This window comes from Neopsephotus bourkii, unplaced genomic scaffold (genome assembly GCF_033783945.1).
Source record: "Neopsephotus bourkii isolate Nb327-2 ecotype Australia unplaced genomic scaffold, CSIRO-AGI_Nbou_v1 NB_532, whole genome shotgun sequence".
In the NCBI taxonomy this organism is placed as follows: Eukaryota; Metazoa; Chordata; class Aves; order Psittaciformes; family Psittacidae; genus Neopsephotus; species Neopsephotus bourkii.
The window spans coordinates 1,396,456-1,404,372 of record NW_026901033.1 but is presented as its reverse complement, the minus strand read 5'-3'; positions in this window follow the sequence as shown (position 1 = coordinate 1,404,372).

Below are 7,917 nucleotides of genomic sequence, written 5' to 3'. Positions count from 1 at the left end.
AATGCTGGAACAAAACAAACAGCACAGGGGATGAATCCTGTGCCAAAAGGTACAAGATGCCATTCATTTATTTCCCAGCAGCACAAAAACACCCTCTTCATCACACGCACTTGGTGAGGGCCTGCTCTGTGCATGAACCCGCTCTCGATCCAGATTGCGGCTTCAAGCTCGGAAACCTGAATAGAATAACCTTGGGACACAGTGGGATCTGCCAGGCCAAAATGTGGCTCCAAGCTTTGAAGGTACCACATCACACAGGTGATGCCAAACCAGAGCTCATTCCCAGGCTTCTCAGTCTGGAAAACCAAACTCACTCCAAGAGCTGTGCTGTGTGGTGATTCCTTTTCCTGTTACTGCCGAGTTACTCCTCATAGGATTCCCCTGTATTCCAGCCTAAACCAGCTTGAGATGGGGATGCTTTCCCCACATCCCTTGGGTGCCTGCGTGCACGCTCCTGAGCTTCTGAAGGGTGGCCAGTGGACCAGGATCCTGGCTTAGGTTTGCTCCCATCACTTTTAACCCTCAGAGCAGCTGGTGCCAGGGTCTCCAGTGCCCATGGGACACTCACATGGCAAACGCTGCCAGCTCGGAGCTGCTCCCCACTGCTCAGCCAAGCTGCTGAGGTGCAGCCTCTGAAACACCAATTGAAGCACCCTGGGCTCCTACGACATGGCATGAGCGCAAGGTTTGGGTTGCTTTGCATTGAATAGCAGGCCTGCCTCTGTTGGCACTGCATGAACAAGCTGGAGCTGCCCGTGCAGAAGTTGCCTGTGTGCCAACAGAAGCAAAAGGTTGGTTTTCCTTTGGCGTGAAGGTGAATAAAGAAAAACACCCCAAACGCAACTGCTTTTAGGCTTAAGCCTGCCTGATGCTCTTTGCTTGGTTGGGGTCAACTGTCCTAACCCCTTGTGCATCCCCAGCCACTCACTGCTGGGGTGAGGGGCAGAAAAGGCCTTGGCTCTGTGCAAGCCCTGCTCAGCAGGAACTAAAACATCCCTGTGTTATCAGCCCTGTTTCCAGCACAAACCCACAACACAGACCCATACCAGCTGCTATAAAGACAATGAACTCTATCCCAGCCAAAACCAGCACACGTGGGAATTGCAGTCTTCCTGCCCCCAGAGCAACAGTAACAGCCTTATGTATGTCTGCAGCCCCCATGGCCTTGGCTGAGGAAACTGAATGCTGGAAAATCTATGGAGTGAAATAACTCACACCTTTTCCATCCTTTTTCTATAGCTCTTTTTTTCCCCTTTTAATTCTAATTGCAGATGTGTCTGAAAACTCAAGCCTCGTGCCAATGGGCATTGCGTGCTGGTTTTGTTCCCTCCAGCTCACCCGTGGTTCTCCCTTGTGAGAGGAAACCTGGTTCTCAAAGCTGAGTGTGATGAAGCTGTTTAACCTTTCTCCTGAGCTCTAACTGTTCCTGGTGCCCATGGCATGAGTGATGCCTAGAGTGATGCCCGTTCACATTCCACATGGGAGAGACCTTGCTCTTCCTCCACATTACATCTGACTGGACACAACGGAGTGTGAGCCACTCACCGAGGCCTCCTCAACAGCCAGAAGGAAGGAAAAGCACATCTGCAAGGCAACATCCACCACCTGATTTGGGATGGGTGCGCATCACCCTCAGGCAAGTTTGTCTTTGGTGTTCATAACCAAGATGTAAATGCTGCCCCATCCCTGGCAGTGTCCAAGGCCAGATTGGACACAGGGGCTTGGAGCAAGCTGCTCCATTGGAAGGTGTCCCTGCCCATGGCAGGGGTTGGAACTGGAGGGTTTAAGGTCCCTTCCAACCCAAACCATTTTATGATTCATTTAGGAAGGACAAGGCTAGGCCAGGTGGTTGCCATGTCAGGGCCATAGCTGAATGTCCCAAAAGGGGATAATGGTCGCTTTTAATCAGCCATGATTTATTATTATTTGCTGGTGGTGCATTTCTTAATGGCTTATTTCCTGGTATCACTTGTTAAATGTGTTTTTAAAGATGAGCTTTGGCTGAGCCAGCATGTAGTTTCTGAGGTTGTATTCCAAGGGTTGCTACGGTAGGAAGGAGGTTTGGAGGGACTGAGCTCCTCAAGCTATGCACCAATGCAGCAGAATGGTGCCCTATGTGTACACCTCTGGTGATGCAGAGATGTGCTGCTTGACTTCTCCGCTTTGCAAAGCCATGCTACAGCCCCGTTGCTTTGCCAGAGAGATCTGCAGAAGTGGTCATCAGTGGATGCTCACCACTGTGCTAGACCTGCAGGCAAAACCTGCTGTTAAGGCAGGACAGATGTGACTGCAGCATGTGAGAAAGGACACAGGTCTGAAACTCTGTTTCATGGAAAGGGAAAAATCCCCCTTGTGATTGCTGGGATGGGCAAGGTGTGCATTGACTGGAAGACTGGAGGCTTGAGGGCTCATGCATGCATTCTGCATCATGAGAACAGTGTTTTGGAGCAGCTCCCTTCTTTGGGAACATCCTGCAGGGTTCATGGAAAGAGCAGCAGGACACTGTTGTTCCCTGGGAATAGCTCTGAAATCACTGGGTACCCTGTGCCAGAGAGGCACTGAGCCACCCTCCTGTGAGGAGGAGGATGTCCAGCATCATGTCTTAATGACTGGTCCATGCCTTTCAGAGCGCGGGGCCCACCTTGCCTCCGGAGGCTGTTTGTCTTTGAGGATAATGGTCTCCAAACCGGCAGGGGCTCTCTTTTGCAAGGGATTATCCCTAACAAAGCTAGAAGAGAGCAACCGGGAACATGTGTCATGATTATTCATAAAGGCCAATTAAAAATGGCATTAGTGCCTTAATTCTCCCTTAGCGAGCGTGGCTGCTGGATCCGTGCTTTGTTTTGATTCAGATGATCTCCGCAGCAGGGTGAATCACTCGAACTGGAGCCCATAGCTTTTGAAATACCAGCTTTTCCTTAGGGAAGCAGGAAAACAGAACCAAAACTCAAATTCAGGTGATTAAAAGAAGCAATTTAAAAATACCTGCTTTAAAGTCCTGGTGTATTTTAACCTCTGAAAATATTCAAGTGTTTGGTCAGGCTGTTTTAACCAATACATAGGTCCTTAAACCGCTTTGAAACCTCATGATGCTGCCAAACCTAGGCATTGGGGCTGGGAGGTGGGATGGGAAGGTTAAACAGAGGGAAACGTCTTCCCTTCTTGAAGTGTGTCTGTGGGGTTTTATGCAATAGAAAAGTGCTGTTGAAGGCTTTTAGGCGCTGTTGAGGCTTTTGGATACTGTTTCAGCCCAACCAAGCAAAATCAGGTAAGACTGAGGATCACAGCAGCCTTTGGCATCATGCCTGGCTTTCCCAGTCTACCTATGGTCATGGCTATGGTCAGGAAAACACATATGAGCTTGTACCCATTCCTGATTTTCTGTATGGCAACCAATAGTTACCTCAAGATAAGGAGATGAAGAGACTTTTATCATTGTGCTGTGGTATGTAAGGTAAATAATCAGATACATGCACACACATATGTACATAAATACATGTATGTGCATGCTACATACATTACACCATATAGGAGTGGTGAATGCACCATGCCCTAGGGATAGAAGCAAAGGTAGCCTTATTTTGCAGCCTGCAATGGTACGTCAGCTTGGAAAACAAGAAAAGTGATGGTTAATCTGATCTTTCTTGCTGTACATCTGCTTCACTTCAATGCCTTGAGGGCTTTATTAATGGACTTTATGAAAAGCCTAATCTTTCTGTCCACTCTGCTAAAGGTTGGGAAGCCCCTAATGCATGGTCCTGAATAGAAACCTTCCGCAGAAACCAGGCAAGGAAACTCATCAGCCCAACCAGACATTTTAAGAGCAAAAACTACGATTTCCTTTCCATCAGTGCTTCTAACCACAATAGAGATTTCCTTGGCCATAGCGGAAAGGTGGAAACACCTCCCCTGGCAGGGTCTGGATTCCCAGCCCTGCTTCCAGCCGTCACGAACAGGGGTTTGCAGGTGGGGAGATGTGAGCTGGTGTGTCCCCCTGCCAGCAGCAGACGTGGTCTTGGTTTTCCCCAGGCTCTGGTGTGAGCGCAAGGAGGGATGCTCAGGTGGGATGCTCAGGTGGGATGCACGCAGCAGCCACACTGCTGGCTTGCTCAGCAGCTCTACTGCAAAGGCTTGGGCAAGGGACAAGCATCTGTGTCTGTACCATCACCCCAGCTGTAGCTACTCCCTGTTAGCTGCAAAACTACGCCATGAAGGGCAAGCAATCAGTCAAAAAGGGTAAATCAGAAGTGCATCTGCAGGTGTAATTCAAGTCGATGCCTACCTAATATTGCAGCAGCTGCTCTGTGTTTGGTTAAGCTGCAAGGAAAGGAACACAGGCGTTTTGAAGGCTTCCAGAATAATGTGAATGCTTCAATATAGCACAGGCTTTTTTGAGGGGTGTGAAAGCATCAAGTGTGAGAAGGAGAAGGCAGAGCAGTGGGTATTTGTAAAGGTAGCCAGTGGAAAGGAAGAAGCACAGGCTCGGGGCTGGCCAGTAGTCAAAAATGACAAAATCTGGGTAGTGAAGGCATAGAACTATGGCAAAAAATAGCCATATCCTGGAATTTCCCTGAATTTTCCCGCCACAGAAATCACTAAAACCAAGCAGCTGAGGGTATTTATAGCACTCCCTGTGCCCTGGGAGTCTGTAAGTGCTGTAACTCCCTCCTGGATAACGACAGCAGATCAGCTCCCACGGTCCCGCACCCCATCCTTTGCACGCATGCAGCACCCACCACGCTGGTGCTAGACCAGAGAAGTGGTCCTGGGTGAACCCTTTCTCTCTGTTAACCGGGACCTGTGAGTGCTCTTTTTCCCCCTCCACTTTCCCCAGCTAGGCTCGTCACCGTCACCGCGGCGTGTCATTGTTTTCTAGCTGGCAAAGCACGGCTCGGAGCAGGGGGGTGTTCGATCTGAGTCACCAGAACCATCTGTTCGAGGCAAATATTTTCGTGCTCTCGTTTGCAGTCAGGCAGTTTCTTTATCCTCCTGTTTAAGGATCGGTTACACGAAGGGAAAAGGCAGGGTAGGGTGGCCTCTCAGTGGCTCGCTCCATCAGCACCTGCTGGGGTTCAGCTCTACGCCTCCCATCTGATGCAGCATCACCATGAAGTGGCCTCCAGGCAGGGTTTCAAGCTGGGGTGGGATGAATATGGATTGACGTTTAAAAGAAACGTTTCTGGCTTCATGGGCAGCTGCAAACACGTTCCCTGCAGGTTGCTGGGGGTATAAGAACACCATGTGGAGGTGGGGGGGTCCTCAGGTCATTGAGCCTTGAGCCGTTACCCGCTTCCTGCGGCAGTCGGACATCATTTGAGGTTCACAACCAGTGTTTCCTCAGTGTGACAAGTTTCCCCCCTCCTTGTGAGGCATTTGGGTGGCTTCAGCCTCAGCCTCCTCCCCTCAGTGCCTGCTATCAGTGGTGCTCACTTCCCCTTCTCCTTTCTGCCTGCCCATCACACCCCAGGCAAAGCAGCCTCCACAAGGCACGCATCGGGAGGGCTTTCACTTGCAGGTGGCATAGAGCCATAGCTGTCACCATATCCATTATGTGTCTGAGCCTTGGTGGCCAGCCCAGTTACAAGCCTTTACAGCCTTGGGATAGTGTTTGATAGAATGTTTAAAAGCCCCCAGCATCCGCCAGTGCTGGCAGTGGTGGTGCCTCACATTGTGTCTGCCATCCTCACACAGCCGCACGTATTTGGATCAATAGACATTTTCCACAGCATAAGAAAACCCTGAAGCAGTCAGTTAGAAAGAGCATTATCTCTGCACAGCAATAGCCTGGCTGCAGGGAAAGCAGCCCTTCCAGAGCCCTCTGCGTGCATTGCCTTAGCAGTGCCTTAGACCCTATGTGTGCTAACATCGCATGGATGCAGGAGGAAAGAGCCCACACTTGCACGTGGTCCTAGTGGAGATGCCACCATTGCTGCTCTCACTCAACCTTGCCAACACTAACACCAGCACCTGGAAAATGGGAATGGGGCTTGGAGCAAGGGCCAGCAGGAGGGGTGGTGGCACACTGCAAGGGGGAGGATTCACACGCATTGCAGCTCTGCAGTCCTGGCCTTTGAAGGCATAAACCTGGCAGGATGGCTCAGCTCCCACCGGCGAGTTTCCCCTTCCCTTTTCCTTATTTCCCTGGGGAAACATCCTCAGCTGTGCTCAGGGGATCTTCCCCCCCCTGCCTGTTTAATCTTTAACACATCTTTGCCACTGGTGCTGTTCCAGAGCTGCTTCCAGAAGCAAAGCACGTCAGAAATGGGTAGCGGTTGTGGTTGTGTGCCCTGGTTGGGGGGCAGCAGCAGTGGGGCAGCTGCTGGCTGCGAGCCTTTGCATCATGCCTGTGCTCTGCCTGCTTATGGGAGGAAAACATCGAAGCTGAGATTCCTCAGGCGCTTCGGAGGGATGCACATGCCTCATTCCTGTTACAGCCAACAGGAACCAGACAGCTGGGGGGAGAGGAAAGGACACCAAATACCTGGCTGGAGCTGGAGTTATGAATCAACCACCCTCCAGCCTCCAAAAGATGAATCAATCGTGCTGCTAATCCAGACTTTTCTGGCAACTTCAAGGGTCCACCCTTTACAGTCAGATGCAAACCCAGGGAATAGCTGTGTTAACACATCAGTACATCGGAGTATTCCCCATTAACCTTTAAAGGACCCTGTTTTAGAAAGCTCATTGCCAGCTGCCACTCAATTATAGTTATCTGGAGATTCAGAAACCAAAACAGGGGGCCAGGCCAGGCCAGTTCCTCCTGTGGTGAAGCACCACTGACTGCAAGCACATTTAGGGCATGGCAGCAAAAGCATCCCTCCCAGGAACAAAAGGAATGAGAAAGTGATGGGGAAGCCTAAATCCCCTCTGACGGCTGCCTGGAGCACTGCTGCCTTCCTGCTGTGCAGCTGCAGCTTTCCCATCACACAGACCCAACCATGGGTCTCCATGGCTAATGAAGTAACCAGCAGCACATGGTTGGGTAATGAAACACACAGGTGATCAATACAAGGCTACTGGGAGGGCTTTGTGGTTCTATAGCTCTGCTTTCACACAGAGGGCTCCAGCCCACCCAGGCCAAGTGAGCCAAAAGGAGAGATGAGCCCTTCTCATGCAGAGATGAGCATGCCATTGTCACCACGCCATGAGACTGTTTTCACCAGGGTGCCAAGAAGCCACTGTATGGTGCAGCAGCTCCTCGTCTTGAACACAGATGGGAGGTAAGTGATGGAGGCTGCCTGTTTGCTGCAATGCCTATTGAAACTCCAGGTTGGGAAGGATGAGTAGAGCAGCTGGGGAGGAGTGGTGTCCTGCCAGACCCAACAACTCATGGGAAGGAGCTAAGAAAGAGGTACTGTTTCTATGTGATGATGCATCTGGTAGAGATGCTCCATAAACAAAGCTGCCTGTTAGAGATAACCTGACCCTTCCACTGGAGCTGGCCCACGCAGGCACGGTCCCATTTGCACTTCTCCAACCCTTTCTTGCTGTGGCTGCTACAGGAGGGATGCTTTCAGCGCTGCAGTCATGGCTCTGGTGCATCAGGGGTGCTTCCTCCACTGCCTTGAGCAGCAGCATTTCCTGGCCACCACTTTGCAGAGAAGGAATTGAGTGTTTGAGCATCACCACAAAGGGCTCAGAAACAGGGGGTTTTCACACAGCCTCAAACCCAAGCAACCCAGCTCATATGGGTGTACTTCTTTCTTCTTTACCTCTGCAATATGTGGGGGGAAAAGGGTATAATCAGGGGCCCTAGTGCCAGGCTTGCTTCCTTGTGCTCTGCACCCCATGTTTGCCTTGCCTGCCTCTTCATTACATGTCCTGGGAGGCTGGTAAGGTTAAACCTCACAGAACAACTAAAAGCAGCAAAAGCACAGCACTGCTCCTGCCCTTGTAAGTGCTGGAGATGATGGGAGA